The following is a 20,073-nucleotide window of genomic DNA, read 5'->3' as shown; positions in this document are numbered from 1 at the left end:
TATTATTTATCCTCTTGTAATGTCTATAGAAATTTTTTTGACTTCTGTGCCAGTAGGCATTTATGAACAAAATAGACTGTTTTCAGTATTAAAAGTTCTCTTTTAATGCTCAAACAAGCAGTTGAGGAGCAAAAGCAGTGTTTTACATGTGATTTGCCACAAAATAGAGGCTGTGTGTGTGTTGCTCCTAAATAGTCTTTCCAATGACCTGGTAATCTATTATTTTTTCAACTAATGCTACCCATCTGGATGAGTGTGATCTCTGTCTTACAGGTTTTTTATATTAGGGACTAGGTTGCAGTGACAGAAATCAAGGTTACCAAACCTGAGATTTCTGTGTGTCCTGGCTTTAGCAGTACAGAATACTCCTTTATTTTAGCTACTGCTCTCACAGTTTGAAGGAAACATATATTTGGAGGAGGCATATGAGATTTGAGCACTTCAAGTTTTTTCCATGAATCATGAACTATAAACCCTTAATCTGCACTAAACCAGATAGAATGCATACAGCATATGGCAGACAAAGAAGCCACCTTTAAGGGTTGAGGGAGGAAGTAGAAACAGAATCTTATTTATCAGCCCACAGCTGTCCATGAAGGGTTACTTGTATTGATGGTGCAAAGGAATTTACCTGCTCTGCCATTTAAAGGAAGTGATATTATTTAAGGAAAGTTAAAATTTTCAGTGGATGGAGGGAGGTATGGAGGGCATAAACCAATGCAGATTCAGATTGACGATTTAGTAGTTGGACGTAATTCCATCATTTCATATATTTAATTTATATTATCTGCCACATCATATATAATTCTCATGGAAGAAAAAAAAGCAATAATTACATCGTCCAGGGCATGAGTGTAACATGGTTCATTAGGCTTCTGATATAATATGCAAATGTTCCACATTTTTACAGGATGAGAGTTTATTCTCAGGCAATTCAACATTTTTTCAAGGTAGATGTAAAGTGGACTCTGCTGTACAATCTATGATCTGTCTGTGCTTCTACAAGCTGTCCTGTGTTACTGAAACTCTGAGCTCTGCCAATCTCTGTATATTTTGAGAGTATCTGGGATCTATTTTTCATTATCCTCTTCTGGAATGTATACCTGAATGCCAAATCTTCCTTGTTCTGCAAAGATTCTAATGAAGAAAAGAATTTAAAGGAAGAACAAAATCTTATTCCTAGACAGCAACATCACTAGTCTGATCTAGATTAATGTTTCTCCCTAAAAAAGAGCTGGGTAAACATTTAATATCTGTTCACCCTATCTGATATAATAACCCTGCCCCTCCAACCATGTAGTGCTGTGGTTCTCATTCCTTATGTTCCAAGGGGTATGGGGGCTCAGGAAGGGGTTTTGACATTTTTTTCCTCCTGTTTTGGTGCTTATCTTAATTCTAAGTAGGATTGTATTATTTATGTGTCAGTATATTGAAACAATGCTTGATGAAAGCGTGTTTCATCGTATAAGAATTCCCCATAAGCAGGTTTAACTGTATAGTACAGGTATATTTTATGATTTCACCAGTTCTCCTTGCATAGAAACCTGTTAACACATTCTGATGAAACATTCATGAAATTACATCAAAAGAAATTCAGTTTCATTTATTAAGGCTGCTTTTTGCTGCCCTGGAAGAAGCTCATATGTATAATCAAGCTCACATAAATAGCTTGCAGGTTCATGTGAAGTATGGATGATAAACCTACAATAAAATACTTGACATACTTTGTATGTGCACAAGCAATCTTCTGAATAGACTTAAAGATATTTGGGAAATTATTTGAGAGGTACTTACATTGTATAGGTAACTGCTATTTTTTTCTTCCCCCAAATGTGTTGACCTGTTTCTGTTAATCATTCATTTTAAAAGCTTAGTTTTAAATTTTCCCCCCAATACTGTACAGCAATTAAATAATTTTAATTCGGTATTTCAGGAAGGTCCTTTACTCAGCCCTGTATTTATCACAGCTTTTCTTAGAAGTCTGTAAAGGCTGATGAGTTTGTTTTCTTATGCCTATTTTGTAGTGATCACTACAAGTTGTGCTTGCAAATGAGGGCTCAAGTAACTCCATATAATACTTTCAGAGTCAATTACTTCATGGAAATATCTTGAGCAATTGGAAAGTAACAGATAGTTTTCACCATTATTTTATAAATATCTGTATTGTAATAATACAGATCAAATCTGCAATGAACATTATGCATTATTCAAGAAATGACCAGTCATTCTCAGCAGTGTTTCATCTAAACAACTGATGATTGTAACCTTTAAGGAAATCTCATTGTGGTGACTATTGGTAAATCATTTCTCCATTCATAGTAATCTTTATTTAGGGGCGATCTAAAAACCATTATATCTTTTATTAATCTTAAAAGCAATAGTCAATGATTTGACATTTGCTAAAAATGGAAAAAAATTCCATCCTCTAATACAGCAGCATTCAGTCATTTTTCTTTTGCTACATTGTCTAAGGCTTTCTGTATATAGGAAATCTCAGTCCTTATAAACAAATACACACACAACTTATAATAGATAAGTTTAAAGATAGTTCTTAAAGACTGAGGTGTAAATATATGTGGACAAAAATAATCAAGATGTTACTTATAGTCAGTAGGAATAAAATTTTTAGTCTTTGAAAGTACATACAATGTGTTATCAATAACAGTACTATTCTCCCCTGTTTCCATCCTTCTAAAAGTCTTCCATTTCTGGAATATATTCTGAGGACAACAGTAAATGAGTTGCTTACCAATTTTTAGAACTAAAATCTGAGTTTTCTGAAAGTTATCTAGAAATGGAAGTATTTTAATTGTATTTTCTGTGTGTTCAGGCAGAAAGTGGTGCCTTATGTCACATGGAACTTGAAATCCCCTTGTGCATTCTGGTACTAGGCCCTGTAGTCCTGTTCCAACATCAAAATCTTGTGAGGACCTTTGTGTTTTGGAATATTGTCTTCAAATTATTGACTTTAAATTTCATTGCACTTGTGGCACAAACTGTTTCTAAAAGCATTCCAAAGATCATGCAAATTTTCATATTCTTTTCCACTCCATTGTGGATCCTTTTGCTAAGCCACATGTTTTTCCTTTTTTTTTTTTTAGTAGTGGAAAGAGGAAGGGAGAAGAGGAGTGTGAAGCATGGTGTTGTTCTTCAGTGTGTTGAATGTGTTTGGCTGATGAAAAGCCATGCTGTGTATTTTGGTTTTGGGCAATCTTTGGGACATTGGTTCTGACTCAGTACCACTGCCACTATAAAAATAAACTCATGACCCTTTGCCTTGAACAGAGTTCCTGACTTTTAAAATTTCTGGTAATCTGGTAATCTGTGCCTAAGTTTGCAATCCTTGTCCTCATAATTAGCCATGATGGCATTGAAATAGTTATCATTTTTTAATTCTTTTTTTTTCATTGAAGTGAGGTGTTAATTTCTGTGAGATTTTTGGAGATACAAATGTTTTTGCAAGGCCACAAGTCTTATTTCCTGTTGAATGATGCGACATGTGGAAACTAGAATATGTAAGACAACTTTGGATATGTCAAGTTAAAAGTGAGTTTATAGTTTTTATTTTTCTATGCCAAACCTTTACATTTTATGCTACATAAGTAAAAAACCTTATTTCTGCTGTAAGCGAAGAGATGATGGAGAGATTGTAGCTGAGGAGCAAAAAAGGATTTCAGTAAATAGAACTGACTGACTGGTAGGTTGTGTAAAAATGTCACTGCTAGTTTAGCCATCTCTACTTTTGGTGTTCCATATTCTGCAATTAGGTAGCTTTACACATTTGTATTCTGAAATTAATATATATCGGTTGCAGGAGAAATCAGATTTTCTCAGAAGTATTTGTGGTGTATTGAAATATTTATTGTCCAAATTGTTCCTGTTCAATGTAAGTAAATACAACTCTGAAAAGTTCCTTGCCATAAAGCGCTTAATTTAACTTCAAGTCTGTATTGGTAGAGAGATTAAAAAAAATTTATAACCATAAGAAGAAAAACTACACTTTAAAACAAAATGGCACATTTTTCCTTTAAACTAGCATGTTTTTCAAAGGTTCCATTCTCAAGATAAACAAAGTATGTAAGTCGAAGCTGAAAATGAACTTGATGTCATATCATACTGCAGGGCTTGGGATTGAGGAAATAAGTCCAGCACTTTGAATTCTCTGGGAAAGAAAACAAGCAATAATGATAATTGGAAAGTATGGTAATTGTTATCCCAAATGTCAAGTGGAATTACTTTCATTAATTTAAATATCTTTTTCTAATATATTTTGTGCTAGATATGTATGCATTTATAAGAGATGAATAAGTTGTTCTCTTCTGCATGACCTCATTGTGGAAACACTTTAAATAACATTACCTGTTGTTAGCCTTTAATATTTTAAAAGGAAAGTTCCTGAGCAGGAAGTTCAAGATAGTGCAAGCCTTTCCCTGCTAAAACCCACAAGCCTTCCAGAAAGACCAGCCTTCTGTTCTGAGCCCCTCCACAATTCTGTCTCAGGGAAACCATCTATAAGGGCAACGAATTATTTTCTTCCATAGTGTTTTTGGCCTAAGGTGATGCTTTTCAAAGTTTGATATGAAAAACTCAATCAGATGAAAACACGATAATGCAGATGAATTGGTGGTGTTCCTTGATATGAAAAGGGTCTCCAAATCCACATCTCTTGTGCAGAATTTCTGCTCTCATGCTGGAAAATTCAGATGGCCCTGTAATTTATTTCTCCCTGCCTTGCAGGCATTGTTCTTATGAGAATCTGATCCCAGTTTATATATAGGCTACTGTTGTGCTCTATGTATCAGTACCAACCACTGATTGTAAATGTAATGTTTATCCATTGTAAACCAGTTTATGTGGCAGTGCGGCCATAGGCACAGGTACCTTAGTCTTCAACTTAGTGCATGAGTTAAAGACAACCAGGTTTTTTTGGAATGTAACAGAAACCAAGTGCTGAAAATTTCCAGAAGTCAGTGGTAAAACATGAATGTTCCCTGTGAGAATTATTGATGCTTTTCTGGTATGAGAGGTATGGGACCCAGAATTAGGTAGCTCACTTTGAATCTCATTGTTGTAGACAAGATGAATTGAATATGGGGCTGAGTTGGTGGTTGTCTGGTGACAGGTGATCATGACCTGATTGACTTCAAATTTGGCAAATGAGGGAGGGTGTCAACAAGTGTGCTTTGTGCCTTTCAGGGACTGTTTGCCTAGTGGGGAAACTGATGGGGGAAACTGATCATGAGGAAAAATGTTGGTGGAAAAAACAATAGAATAAATAAAATAATAGAGTAAAAGTTAGAACTACTAAGACTAGAACCCCTAAAGAAAAAAAAAGTTATAATTTCCTATGCACCTGAAAATTCTAAAACTATGTCCTTTTCCAGAATGACAGCAACTAATTAACTTGAAAAAATATGCATGTGTATTTATAGAAAACTTATGGCATTAAAGAGAAATATGTATATATAGCAAGATAAATTGGACTGTCTGAGGTGCAGAATATTGGCAAAGAGAAGTAGAGACATTAAGAAAAAAAATTGAATGTGATTGGAAGAATTCAAGAAAGAATGACTTTATGTGTTTTAAAAATGTTAAATATTTCTGCCAACAGTATAGACTCTTTAGCAGTAAGGTATAATAAAACTTTTAATGATGCAGAAAAGGCAGAAGAGTTTGATAAGGTTTATTTGAGTGCTTGCTTCTACAGAATCAATTCTACAAGTCTTTCTAGTTCAGGTTACAATACAATACAATTTTCAGGACAATACTTTGCAGATACTGGTGTTGTGAAGTTTATACTACTGAGCTGTTTCAGCCTCAAAGCATTATAGGCAGAATACTGGGAAAATTCCTGCACTAAGGGGATAAAAGTATTATATTTTTCAACAAACATGGATAAATGGAAATTAATTCTTATCAAACAAAACTAGCTTAAATGTCTGAAATTGCAAGTCCAGTTAACTAGGATTTGCATTGTATATGGAAGTATTTGTAAGGCATTTGGAGTCCTAGTTCATAACAATTATGGTTTTGAAATATTGTAAGAATGTTACATTGGCAGAATCAAGTTAAAGACATTAACTGTATAATTAATTGCTCTTGGAAAGCAGATTAAAGTGAAAGTTACTATTAAGAAAGGAATTTCTTTTTTTCCTACAGAATCTGCTCAGGGTATGACCATCAGGAAACTGGGTTTAAACATGGCTTGATTGCTGATTTAAAATTCCTAAGTTACAATGATGTTTGGATCATAGACAATGATCTATTCAGCTTAGTAAATTAAACCTAATTTTTTTTTTCAGTATAAGAATATTGTTTTTTTGGTGCTGTTCTAGTTATTATTATTACTATGACTATTACTATTACTACTATTATCATTTTATTGTAGTCACTGCTGTCCTATATGCTAGGCTACTGGAGTTAAAGGACTTTGAAAGGTTCTGGGTTTTTGTGAAGCAGAACAGAAATAATGGGAAAAGCATTTCACGTTCAGTTTTTTGGGGGTTTTTTTGGTTTTGTTTTTTTTTTTTTTAATGAAGAAAGGCATAAAAAGAATCACCAGATCCTTCCACTTCTGTTAGCAGAAATGGGTGAATGATTTACTTTCTCATGGTGCTTTATTTGTATCATAAAAAGTTCTATCCATCACTTCTGTGGAGACACAAAGCATTTACTGCTGATAACAAATTAATACTTGTTCTAAAATGTTGTCAATCAAATTTCAGTCCCTACAAGTGTTGTTTATTGCTAGAACTTTATCTTGAAACTTAACAATTAAATAGGAAAACAACTAAACAGTGTTTTAAGAGCAAGGAAATAGAAAAGATGACATTAGTGTCTTTTCTCCCACTCACAGCAACTACTGCATTTCCATTCTATTACACTGCAATTCATCTTCCTTTCTCATGCAGTTACAATAATTTGGTCAATATTGCATATTTTTATCTTTTTTTAATATAGTTTATTTTTCTTAGCTATTGGGGGGGGGGGATGGGAGTTTGAGTCCAGAGCTAAACCCCAAATATCAAAATATCATCTTCTTGTATTCAGTCTCCAGGGCTGACTCTCTCCTTTTTGTAGTCCTGAATCTTTCTCTACATGTGTGCATCCTTAGTGCAGCCTTTGTAATGAAAACAATCTGGTGAAGAATATTAATATTTAAAAGAAAGTCCAAAGTTTTTAACTTTTGACTTTATTCTTTCTTCCTTTAATGTGGATGACTTTCTGGGTACAGTAGTCCTTAGCATGTCAATAAAAATTCACTCCTAAGTTGGGAACATACTTTTCTCATTCCTGCTAAAAGGTGGTGGGTGTTAGCATTACAATTCATGCTTGAGAATATTGATGGTGTTGGCTGAGTGGGTTTTGGTAAAAGCATGGGCTTCTGACTTGCAGAGGTAAATATATCAGGAGGAGAAGAGTATTGATGGTAGCTTTAGCTCCAGCCTTAGTAGTGATACTGAAATAAAACAGGGAAAACTTTTAAATTAAAACGAAATTAATTTCTCTTCACTATAATGATATGGATTTTCATCCAGTGGAAATTTCTGTGTAAAAGTCAATGCCACAACATCCGCTTTTCCAAAGTTCTTAATAAAATGCTTCCATATGATTTTTACATTCATGTTTTATGTTGCATGGGTTAGCTCCAGGTGGTCTTTTTTAGAAGCATGAATATCTTAAATTATATGTGCAGTCTACAAAACTTTTTGAAATAACGCACATGATGGGGTTAGCCAATTACAGATGTGCAATGAATCCGGTGTGCCAAAAGCGCTTGTTCTGCTTTTTGCTTGTAGTAATCAGGAACAGTAATCACTGCTGTAGTTTTTGATATGTAAAATGAAAAAAGGCTGTTGCTATCTGCAGATTGCAATATCTGATGGAACTTCTATTTGTCTTTTTATTCACCCTTTTCTGAGCAGAAGGAAAGTGTCTTTGCTATGAAGAGTGCTTTAGACAAAGCCTCAGTCAAGCTTAATATCATATCACACATTTTGCAAATGAAAGTAGTTGAGGGATAGGATCTTGTGGTTGCATTTAATAGTTTCAGTATAGCATTCATACCTTAGTCTCCTCATCTGGGCAGAGAATGTAAAGACATACATAAAGCCCTGCTGCATTCAATAGAGCTTAGTCTTCTATGATTGTAGCTTATTGGTTTTCTGGGTCATCTGAACTTCTGCCATATATCTCCTGTTGAATAAATCCTGCTTTTAGATCTTGTTGAGGGGTCTCTATTGCAGGGCTAATAAATACATCTGTATGAAGAAATGGGTTAACCAGCTGATAATTAATGCAGCAGAAATCTAGGAAAAAACCCCAAATAAACAAATTAAAAAAAAAAACAAACAAAAAAACCACCAAAAAACCCAACAACAACAACAAAACAACCCAAATAAACAAAAACAAAAAAACCCCAAACCAACAAAAAAAAAACCCCAAAAAACCAAAAACAAAACCAAAACCAACCAAACAAAAAAAAATCCCCAAGAGACTGGGGTGCTTAGTGGAAATAAAGCATTGCAAATAAATGGGCTTTTACAATACTTGTCTTACCAAGAGTTAAATCACTCTATATTGAAAGTAAAAGATTATGACTCAAAATATTTTGTCTGGAATGAAAGAAAACACAAAATATTTTTTTGAAATAGAAAACCTATGTTTCCCATATCATATGCTTGCAGTTGTACATTTACAAGCATTTTCCAAAGTGACTGTCTCAATATTTGGAACAAATAATAGAGCCCTGGAAGTGAAGCATATGGATTTAATAATGATATTTATTTTCATGTAATAGTTATATTAGATCCCTCTGATCAACTGAGCAAGATTTAGATACTGACGGTAGATCCAGCAGTTTGAAAAACCAAAGTTCACTGATTTTATATCTATATAAATGCAAGTATAACCACAGTCTGACCAAAGTTTGACCACAATATCAACGCAGCTTAATTTCTGCAACTGTTCTCTTTGAGGCCAGAGGAATGAAATCGAGTTTCCACCAAATCCCTATGCTCTTGTGGTCTCCCATTTCAATCAGGGATATAAAGTAGAATACAATGAATCCATAGTAAAGACTTTCCCAGGACATTAGAGAGATCAGTAAAAACTGTTTTCATTAGCTGTCAGTAATTAAAGAACACCCTTCATATAGAGCTTACAATTTAGAGAACATGTAAGCCTCTATATCTACCCGACATCACAAGCCAAATAAGAATCACTACACAGCTGGGGAACTTGTGTTGTTTTAAAATATCAAACTCCCTTAAGGAAGATAATTTTCTGTTTATTTGCTATCTTTTAAGCCAAAGTGAATATTTTTATTTTAAATTTCAAAGGTTTTAGTGACTGCACTTTCTGTTACTATGGAAGGAAAGAAAGGTAAGCACCTCACAAAATACTTAAACACCAGTTGTGCCAGAGTTGTCCCCCTGAATGGAGTTGTTAGAAAATTCTTACCTTCATATCAGTACTTGAGCTCATCATTCCCTATAATTCTTACACACAGAATTAAGTGAGTGCATCTGCACAAGCATGCGTGTGATGTCACTTTGCATTCTACTTGTATCCTATAAAAATTCTTTTTACTTTGCTTTGCATGGGATGATACCACATGCAAGTACAAAATTCTGTGTCTTATTTCATCATCTGTGAAACAGTTAAACACATATTTATAACCATAAAAGGAAGACAGAGAAAGAGCTCTGCTTACATTTTAATAGATATAGATAATTCCCAAACTTTACCTATAGCAAGAATAATATTGTCAAGACCATGTAACTGTAGATCTTACAGAAAACCATTTGTACAAAAGTTAGGAAAAATCAGGAACTGCTTTTTTATTTTCTTTTATAGGTACATATAGTATTTCTACAATTATAAGAGCAATTGTACATCTATATACCCCTTTCAAATTTGAATTGCTGTGTATGTGAGCTGTTTCTCAACCTCTTGATGCAGAACAGTGCTGATAATGCTAATAGAGAAATTGAGGCATATACAGATTTAGGGCTAGCTTTTCAAAAGAGCACAGCACTCCAACTGGAGCCAGATTTCAAAAGATCTCTGATCCTATTCAGCAACAAAATAAATAGCCAGATTTTCAAAAGATTTCAGCACTTTGGTAATCTGATCATAAGAAGCAGCTGCTGAGCACATTTGCAAAGCCAAGAGTGACTTTTCAATATCCCATGAGAAGTGTGTGTTAGAGCAGGAAATAGAGCTCTCTTCCCATGTCACAAGTCCAAGAGTCCAGTTCTCAACCAATAACACTATATTCATGTCCTTTGTAAAAATGCTATATTTAATGAAAGGAATTTTAACCCATTTAGAAATTTAACCCACATCTATGAGGAGATGTTTTCCAGAATAACATGAAGATTTGCACTCAGGTTAGGTAATGAAGAAATTGAATAGAAGGACTATTGCTAATCCATTTTATATAGAATCTCTGTGTTATATTGTCTTAATTAGGTGTATCTCATAATAAAGAAATCCTCCCTTTAGTAATTTTTAAAGATTTTGTCATCCATTGCCAGTCTTTTAAGTGCCAAAAAAAGCCCAAAAACCTAGGTATTCTAAAAAAAAACTACAAAATACTATAGTGTGTATACTGTATGGCAAGTCCAAGTGTGATTGATTTTCTGTGCACTTCCACTGTCCTAAAACAGTCTGAGTGCATAGTTTTTATTTTTATTTATATTTTAAATGGTTCTTTCTATCCCTTCCTAGAGGTGACTCAATGGGGTGTTTAATTTTGTTCTTCTGAAGATAATTTTTTTGTTATCATCTATTTAATACTTTTTTTTCTCTGCTATTCTTTTGCTCTAACATCCTATCCTGAAGATTTAAAGGACACTTTTTCTTTTACAAATGTTACTAAGGAGCTGAGAGGAAAATTAGTAGCTTACCTAACCTCATCATCTATTTGGCTTAGTTAGTTTCTCTATCCTCATGGAACTTCCTGATTCTCCAACAAACTCATTAGACATAAAGGAATTGTATTTTGGAGACAGGCAGCTATATTGAGAGGCCATTTGCTATGTATTGATTCATTCATCACTAGCTTGGAGTTAGCCCAAGAGATGTTCCTTGGGTGGAAGCATCTGGCAAAGTCAGTGCTCAGACAGCTTTACACCATGTGCTTATTGGCAGTTTTGGTGTATTTTGGTCTCCAGCAGTGATTATGCCAGATAGTGAATGTGGCATGGGATATCTGTGAAGGTGTCCATGTCTGCCTTGGGAAGGTTTTCATTTACCTGTGAAGGAGGAAGATGAATTTGGAGACAGCATTTGTTCAGTCTGAATGGAACTGCATACAGAGGGTGGATGTGATGGCCATGAGGTGATTGGTCCTGGAGGCACAGAGCACTCTGGTGGATGTGATGGCCATGAGGTGATTGGTCCTGGAGGCACAGAGCACTCTGGTGGATGTGATGGCCATGAGGTGATTGGTCCTGGAGGCACAGAGCACTCTGGTGGATGTGATGGCCATGAGGTGATTGGTCCTGGAGGTGCAGAGCACTCGTGGTGCTGTGGTGTCGAGGTACAATGCTGAGCAGCTCTGATAAGCCTCCAGGCTGACTTCTTGCACACCCAAGACAGAACCTCATCCAGTATTTTCTGCATCTGTTTGAGACATAGGCTTATCTCTTTGGAAAATATCTAATGTTGATGTAAAGCATTTAAATGATAAAGAATCAACTACATCCCTGGGCAGATTGTTCCAACGGTTAATTACTGTCACTGTGAAAAAAGTGTGCCTCATTTGGAGTCTTATTTCAGCTTCAGCATCCAAACACTGGATCTTGTTATGCCTTTTTTGCTAGATTAATGAGCTGCCTACTGTCAGAAATCTCTTCCACATGTAGGTATTGTGATCCTCTTAACCTTCTTTTCAGTAACTAAATAAATTGAGCTTTCTTAGTCTTTTACTATAGGGACTGACTTTTAGAAGTCTAATCATTCTTGTAGCTCTTACTTGAGTCGTATCCAATTTTCTAACATATTTTGAGAATGGAGGAAACCAGAGCTGAAGAGAATATTTCAGTAACAGTGTCATAAAAACCTAAAGTAAAATTTGCAGTAGCTATTCCAGTGTGATATTCTTTGGTTTAACCCAGTGGACATGTATTTGTTATACATTTTCATGTAATATGGACATGCCATTTTGGTGGGTTTTTTACTTTGGAAATTAACCTGAATGTCTGTCTCATTGTGAGGTGGTTCTGGATTCCTTCTGCTGATAAGGATTGAACAACGTCAAGAGGTGAATCCTCATGAATAATTGTGAATACTGAAGGTTACCCTTGATTTTATATTTTGTTTCAATGGCATAATTCTTGCAGTGGGAATAGTTTGTGATAGAACTGAACATAGAGAACACGTACCACAAGGTGAGACTGGGCAAGTGGATTTCACAGTTAGGATATTGAGGATAGCACAAGTGCAATATTATCTTACCCACAGACTTTGGAAGATTTCTCAGAAAAAAAATCTGTTCAGAGTTGTCTGAAAAGTTCCTTATGACACCTTTCAGTCTGATACATGTCTTATCCATACAACTTGCATTATCATGTTGGGTATCAATATCATATCTGGGCAAGGGAAACTCCGTCAAGCTGAGTGAGCTGAGAAGATCCTTCCTAAGCATACGCAAATGGTTCCCTTCACCCTAAACCTGCCTCAGAGTCACCTCTACAATCCTAGTGTGGTGCACAGAAATGAGGGATCTCTGAGAAAGCATATTAGCTGAAGCCAGAATTGGTATGGAAATAGGAGGAAAAGAATTCCTCCTGAATTCAGACTCCCCTGGTTCAAAATTAGAGTTAAGTGAACTCAGACTATCTGCATGATTTGAGCTCAGCTGTCTCTAGTATTTCCAAGTAGTGAAAAGAGGTGAGACATGTCTTCATCCAAAAAATGGCTGCTTCAGAGTTAAGTAGTTTCTTCAGAAGTGGAAAAAAAGTCACTGATTTTGCCAGTGACTTCCTTCAGTTGTATTCTCAACAGTAAATTCTGTAAGTAACAAAGGTTTCAAGCTCTTGACCATTTACCACTGTGAATCGCTCTGGGAGAAAGATATTTTACTTTCTTTTAAATCCCATATAAAAGCAGTTCCCTGAGACTTCTGGGTCAATTCCTTTAACTTTCAAAAATGCAGTTGCACTCAGTTAACTTTCCTAGCCCAGCCAGCAATTTTTGGTGAGCTCAGGGGAAACTGCCTCAGTCCTCACTTCAGAGTCCTGGGATTTCATTTGTCCTCAAAAATTTGGAGTGATTTCAGAACTTAGGTCTTGCTTCTCTTGCATGTAAAATGAGTAAGAAGTAAATCTTTGCATCTGTAGTGGGCTAACTCATAATTTCTCTGCTGGGAGGATGCTGAGTGTACACTTATGGGCAGACAAGAGACCACTGACTCTCTAGCTCACTTTCTTCCCTCTTCTCACATTACCCAAATGACAATTTTTCAATTGACTGTGCCCATGTTTTCCCTTATATCTTCCCCAAAGCTAAATACTAGGGTTGTGTTATTCAGAACACTAGTCAGCATTTAAGAATGCTTTGGCATCTTTGCACAAACTGTTTGCTATGAGTTATCCAATGATAAATTTTATATTTATCCAAGGATAAATAGGATAACTGCATTTGTTGACCAATCACCAATCACAATTTCTCTACAAAATTATTGAAAGACTCTTTTTTAAAAGGGAAGCCTGAATATTAATATGTAATATTTGAGAGGGAAGTAAGTCAGGTTACTGTTTATTTCTGCTATCAGTGGAGTTCTTTGTGTATATATAAATGCATTTTACTAAGTCACACTAGAGTAACAAGAAAGTTGAAATAATCTGGATCCATCTGCCTTATATTTTGTGCTTCTAACAATTTCAGTTTGATGTCTCCATTTAGTTTCATACTGATCATTTATAATGACAAAATGAAGGAAAAGAAAACAAGGAACCAGTCATCAATCATTCATTTAATCAACTAGCAAAAAATAGATAAATAAACATACTGAGTTAATTATTTTTCTGTATGTAATGATTGACAATAATCTTAATTTATTTCCTTTTTAACCTTTTACTGCCAGAATAGTTGGGATTAATAGGTAATGACAAAATGAGAAGAAATAAATTTCTGATAGCTACTGAATGTTGCTGACATTGGAGTGTTTTCCCCTGAAACTTCTCTCTGAAGATGTATCAGATCTCTGTCATGTGTTATTTTTCACACTTTTTTGTGCCATGTTTCATGCCATTTTGGTGATAGCTATTAGTTTACAGACATATGGTCAGGAATATTTTATGAATGAAGAGGTTTCTGGAATGTACAATATTACTTCTTCACATTTATATGAGAATTGTAATTTGAAGCTCTCAAAATACTTTGCACATGTTATTGCAGAGTGTATTCAAAAGCTAGCAAAAAAGGGTGCTACAGCTAATAACTTATGTTATCTGCTCCATCCATCAGACAGTTTTTCTTTCTTATTGGATCTTCTATTCCTCCTTTCCACTGTTTTACTGGATCCATCTGAAGCGAAGCAGGGATTTTCAGGCAGAATTCCCAAAGCAGCTCTCCATATTTGTAGTGCAGGAGGGTTAGCTCAACTTCCTCTCTCAGCTTTTTGCCACAAAATTGTCTCCCCACTTGTAAACAGGCATCTAAATAGACTCTAGTCAATCAGTAACTCCAGCTTCTAAAATATGTTTCTGTAATGATATTCCCATACATTAGTAATAGTTGTCATTGTTCTGAACAGCACCTGAAGAGAATATTTTGTAGCTTTTTTTTTAAATACTATGTAGAATGTCATTAAAATAAGTGGAAGACATAGTGTAGGACATGCTTTTCATCCAGCTTGAATGGTGTATCAATGCACACAATACTTCAGTTCTATGAGAAATAACTGGGTTTTATTCAGGTGTGTTTCCTTCAGTTTCAATAAAAGCATTGTTGCATATTTCAGAGATGAAAAAGCTTTGTATGTGGATCTATGTGTTTTGGTAATGAAGGCCAAAACCTCTGAGGCACAAGTACATGAATTTTGAATTCACAGATTTTGTATTTGGATTCCTGGGTTGGGGTTTTTTGTTCTCTTTTGTTTTTCCCTGAAAGAATGATCTAGTTACATATAGCCAGATAGTCCCTCAACTGGCTTTTTGCAGAGGTTCAAAAGCAGAAATTATTTCTTCCACTCAAAAATTATGTGCATTCTGGGTTTTTTTAAGGAACAAAGGGAAACATAGATAGTAATGATATTTTCCCAAACACAAAGAAAAAAAAAAAAGGCAAAAAATCCCAAAGACCCAAAGTGAACAGAAAAAATTCTGAAAATATGAAAGCCAGTTATTGATATGGTGTGCAGGCATCAGTCTTTCAAAGGCACAGTTCATGATTGTTTCAGAAATTTCCTGACTGACCTGTATCTATGGGGACAAACACCCTTGCTACTGCATGGCCTTCAGGGACTCTTTGGTTCTGCAGCTGGTGAGGCAGAGGCTGGAGCTGGGCTGTGCTGGGTGTGCAGCCCCCAGAGAGCACAGCAGGGCTGTGCTGGGTGTGCAGCCCCCAGAGAACAGAGCTGGGCTGTGCTGGGTGTGCAGCCCCCAGAGAACAGAGTGGGCTGTGCTGGGTGTGCAGCCCCCAGAGAGCAGAGCTGGGCTGTGCTGGGTGTGCAGCCCCCAGAGAACAGAGCTGGGCTGTGCTGGGTGTGCAGCCCCCAGAGAGCACAGCAGGGCTGTGCTGGTGGAACAGCTGAGCTGGTGACCCTGCACAGGGGCATTCCACCCCTGCCTGCAGCAGGAGCAAGGTTGGGAGGCCCCTGATGGCAATTTGTGGGCTCTGAATGATCTGAGGGATGGGGCAAAGTGGGCTGTGACTGTTAATGTGTAGGGTAAGAGCAGTTGGTGTGCTCTGCAGAAGCATTGAGTATCCACTGTGGTGGTTGCCTGAGTCTTGACTCTGAGGATCTCATCTCATACTTTGTAGGTGACGGGAAGCAAAGCGTTTGGTTGGGTTTTTCCAGGGTTTGTTACTGGTCTAAAAATTTTGCTCTTTGGGAAAACAATGAATTTTTCTGACTTGGGTCATACTGACCGCTTTATATTCACTGAGAAGTATTCTAAATCGAGATTTTTTTTTTTTTTTTTGGTAGCAAAAAATGTTTAGAATTATTTTCTCACTTGAAAAAATGTAAGACTTTAGCTGTGCCACAAAACATAAAATAGCAGACACTTCTGCAAAAATCCTTGAAAGCAATCTGGCTAAATTTTTTCTCTGCAGCAGCATATCTGCTCTATCCCTTCACTGGGCTGAGCACAGTCTAGCCCTTTGTGTGTAACAGCTTTATGTTTATTAGCAGCTGTTTTCTCCTAGCTAAGCTTGACAAAGGATAGGGGGAAAGATTAAAAAGACTTTATTACTGTGCTTTCTGGTAGGAAGGAAGGAGTGACAAATATGAGTGGTCCCTTTGCTGATGTCCTGTTTGTGCTGGTGCTCCCTGGTGTCACCCTGCCAAGAGAAGATTCTTCCTCCCAGAGCACAGCTCTGCAAGTTGGCATCCATGGTAGCTGACTGACACTGGCAGAACCTTTTGTGGGACTTTCTTCTCTCCAAAAACATTTTTTGTGAAGCATACATGTTCTAGAGAATATGGTACTTCTTGCTCATTGAAGAAATTATGGGTTTTTTTTAAGGAGAAAAGATAGATTTTTCATTCTTGTTGACTATTATGTTTCTTGTCTTTAAAAATCATAATTGATACAATATTTCAGATTAGAAATTTTAAAAAGTATAAAATTTGGAACATAATATTTAACATAAGAATTCTAGTCAATGTCTAATTTTTCTGTGATATAACCTTTTTAAGAAAAAGTGCTGGATTTAAGCAGATACTGAATACCATTTGTATTTTTAGGTTTCTTAAAATTAAGTGGTCGATGACATTAAATATTTTGGAGTATCATATCTAAATGTATTGACACTGTATTGATAGGTACTTCTTGGTTAGTTGACTTTGCATTTAGTTACCAGTCTACCAATTCTTCTATCAATAATGATCAAACTACACTATTAGGAACTCTGAATTCAACTGTTTTTCAACTCAGTATATGTCTTTTAATAAAAAATAGATTTTTCCCCCTTGTTTAGAACAGATATTGATATTGGTAATAATCTGAAATATAATTTAATGGAAATTCTTTTGTTTCCCCTTTAGATTTTCCAGACTTTCCTGTCTTATATAGCATTTATTAAGTATTTAAAATATATTTTTCTTTGTATTTTACTCTGCAGCTTATGTACTCAAAGCATCACCTAAGTACCAATAACACATTCTTGACTGAATAATGATGTATGTTGAATGTTACTTTTTTTGTCTTATAAATGGATGGCAATTTACACAGCTGTGGATGTGGGATGTTTCAATCCCAGACCATGTTGTAAGAAAAATTGAATGACAGTGAGCAAAACAGCAGTAATTATAAAACTAATTACTAAATGCTGATGATGCCCATAGGCTTTGCATAACTAAAATTAGAAAAGGAAATTGCTTTCGGCTTCAGAGAGGCAACATGCTAGTTATTTCACTGTTTCAGTCAAAATGGAACATGGTGTATAAAGTTCAATCACAAAAAAACCCCCCACACTAGTTTATGCACATATTTTTTCATACTAAAATGTTAAAGAATTCAGCCTTTTTGTCTTTTAATACAAACACATCTATAACATAAATCAAGAAAAAATGACATGAAACTACTTGTTGGACATCTTTCTATATAGTTTTACAAGGCCAGATTTACCAGTGAATTATTTTAGCTTTATGTTTATCAAAAACATGCACGAATATGAAAAAAGAAGGGTTTCCTATCACGTAGGCCCAAATGAAATAAATGTTTGGGATGAAAAACAGGAGACTGGATTTCCAAATTCCCTGAGATGAATTCCAGCTCCTATTATATGAATCCTGGGGGCACATACAAATATATATGTATGTATGGCGACCATATTAATTTCTTACACTTATATGTGCTTTCCCAGGGATAGAATTGCTAGAATGACTCATTTGAATATAGTATATTTTTATACTTTTTGTTCATGCCTATATTACATGTGGATTAATGCATACACACAGGCATAAAGTACCTAAATGAAACACACATGTATTTTGTAGACAAATTTAATTTTCCTTATATAGCAATGCAAAATATATTTCAGTGTGTGGAGTTTTTTAATGATGCATTTATGCTTAATCCTGCAGAATATGAGAATATTATGCATTCTAAGCACATTTCTTTAAAAATTTATTTTTATAAAAATGGATTAAAATGTTGATCAGGCTTGCAGCTTGTAAGACTCAGTTTAACAATTAGGACTTGTACGCTTGTTTCATAGAAAATTATATAGACATTGTGGAATTTGTAGTTTGAATTTAGGGTTGGGATTTGGTTTGGTTTTTTTAAAATTCTCAGTTTTTCTTTCACTTTTTTTTGTCCTATCTGGGAAATATTTATACTTGTCCTGTGTGAGCAACTAAATAGATAGCAACTTCTCAAAGGCTTGAAAGAAAAGCTCATTGGATTCTCTTGCATCAGTATACATCGAATAAAAACCACCGAGTCTGTGTTTTTAACTTTCAAGTTATTGAAATACATCTAGATTTAACACTTTTGATAATGGATCTAAACATAATAAATATAAATTCTGTAAAATTTTCTGTAATCCGTAGAATTTTCAAGATTATATATTCTATTACATTTTCTGGGGTCTGATAAATCAACTGGAAGCCTTAGGACGCTCTTTATTTAAGCACTTATAGGAAACCATATCTTGAGTGTAATAGAGTCATAAAGTGCATTTCAATGTATAAACATTACAATAAGAGTTTTCTGGGTTTTTTAAGTGGACCACCGAGTAATTTTTGACTTTCTATATCCCAGTACGTTTGTACTACAGCAGATGAAGTAGATGTGTTGCATGTTTACCATAGAGAATAAAAAGAAAGTGTTTGGTATATCCAATTTTGTGAAATCGAACTTCACAATTCTCACTTTGATAAAGTCACCCCATTTAAAGACAAGTTTTTGCTCAGTTGTTCAGAACATATTTTAACTATTCTCATGCAGTGTTTATATGTATAACATACACAGTTCCAGTATAGGTTTGTAAAAAAGATTCAAGATGGGTCTTAAAGATATAAAGAATTAAAATTTCTCTCAATTCTTATGGATTTGGGCACTAACAGCACCAGCATTATTTGTAGTAACATTTCTCAGTTTTGTTTCCAATTCTGTTAAAATTGTTGTGATACTGGTGAATGTGATTGCCTTGAAGAGGTGCTTGAAAGAGCAAGAAATCCTTCCTATAAGGACAACACCAGTTTCTCAAAGGTTTCTGTCATGTTACACTTCAGCAATCTTTCTGTTGTATGGAAAGAAACAATTTATTGTCAGTACTTGAAGGATACAGAATGTCTGATTGACTGCCACCCTAGCCTGTTGTTTTTAACATAAACATTACAGCTGTGTTTGCTTTGAAATATTTGGCCATTATCCAGTAAATCTGTGCTGGAACACTAAATTATCACCTTATGCCCTCCTCCATCATAAGAAAGTGCTTTCGTCAATAAAGCATAATTGTTGTCTTTTCCTACTTTTTATTTCTGCATATTCAGGAACTTTGTTTTGTTTTGTTCTGTAAAAAGCAGGCATTATGTAAAAGCTTCTAACTAATGAATTTCCTGAGTGGGTAACCTAGCAAGCATGCGGAAATAATGATGAAAGTACGTTCTTAGTAGATTAAATAAAAAAATTTATACTTGTTCCAAATTTTTGTCAATGTTTCCAAGATCTTTCAGATTTTTAAGAATTTGATTTATCTGGCTATTCCATAATTTTTTTGACAAATGTGAAGAGAGTTGTATCTTTGTGATCATCTTGTTCTTTCACAGATTTCACATTGTGTCATGTGAGCTTTTCATAAAAGCAGAAGGCAATTGAAATGGACAAAAATAGCAAACCCAACATAATCCTAGTTTTCACAGTGCTAGTAAGTAGGCACAACTTACAG

The 20,073-nt window shown here is 35.2% G+C and overlaps 1 protein-coding gene across 4 annotated transcripts in view; it reads left to right on the top strand.

Annotated features, from left to right (window-relative positions):
• NPAS3 (neuronal PAS domain protein 3) overlaps nt 1-20,073 on the top strand; it is a 593,897-nt gene that overhangs the window by 182,410 nt on the left and 391,414 nt on the right. The gene's annotated exons all lie outside the window — the stretch shown is intronic.

This window comes from Agelaius tricolor, unplaced genomic scaffold (assembly GCF_023055355.1).
Source record: "Agelaius tricolor isolate 1412-34295 unplaced genomic scaffold, bAgeTri1.0.p SCAF_5, whole genome shotgun sequence".
Lineage (NCBI taxonomy): Eukaryota > Metazoa > Chordata > Aves > Passeriformes > Icteridae > Agelaius > Agelaius tricolor.
This window is presented reverse-complemented; position numbering and strand designations above follow the sequence as displayed.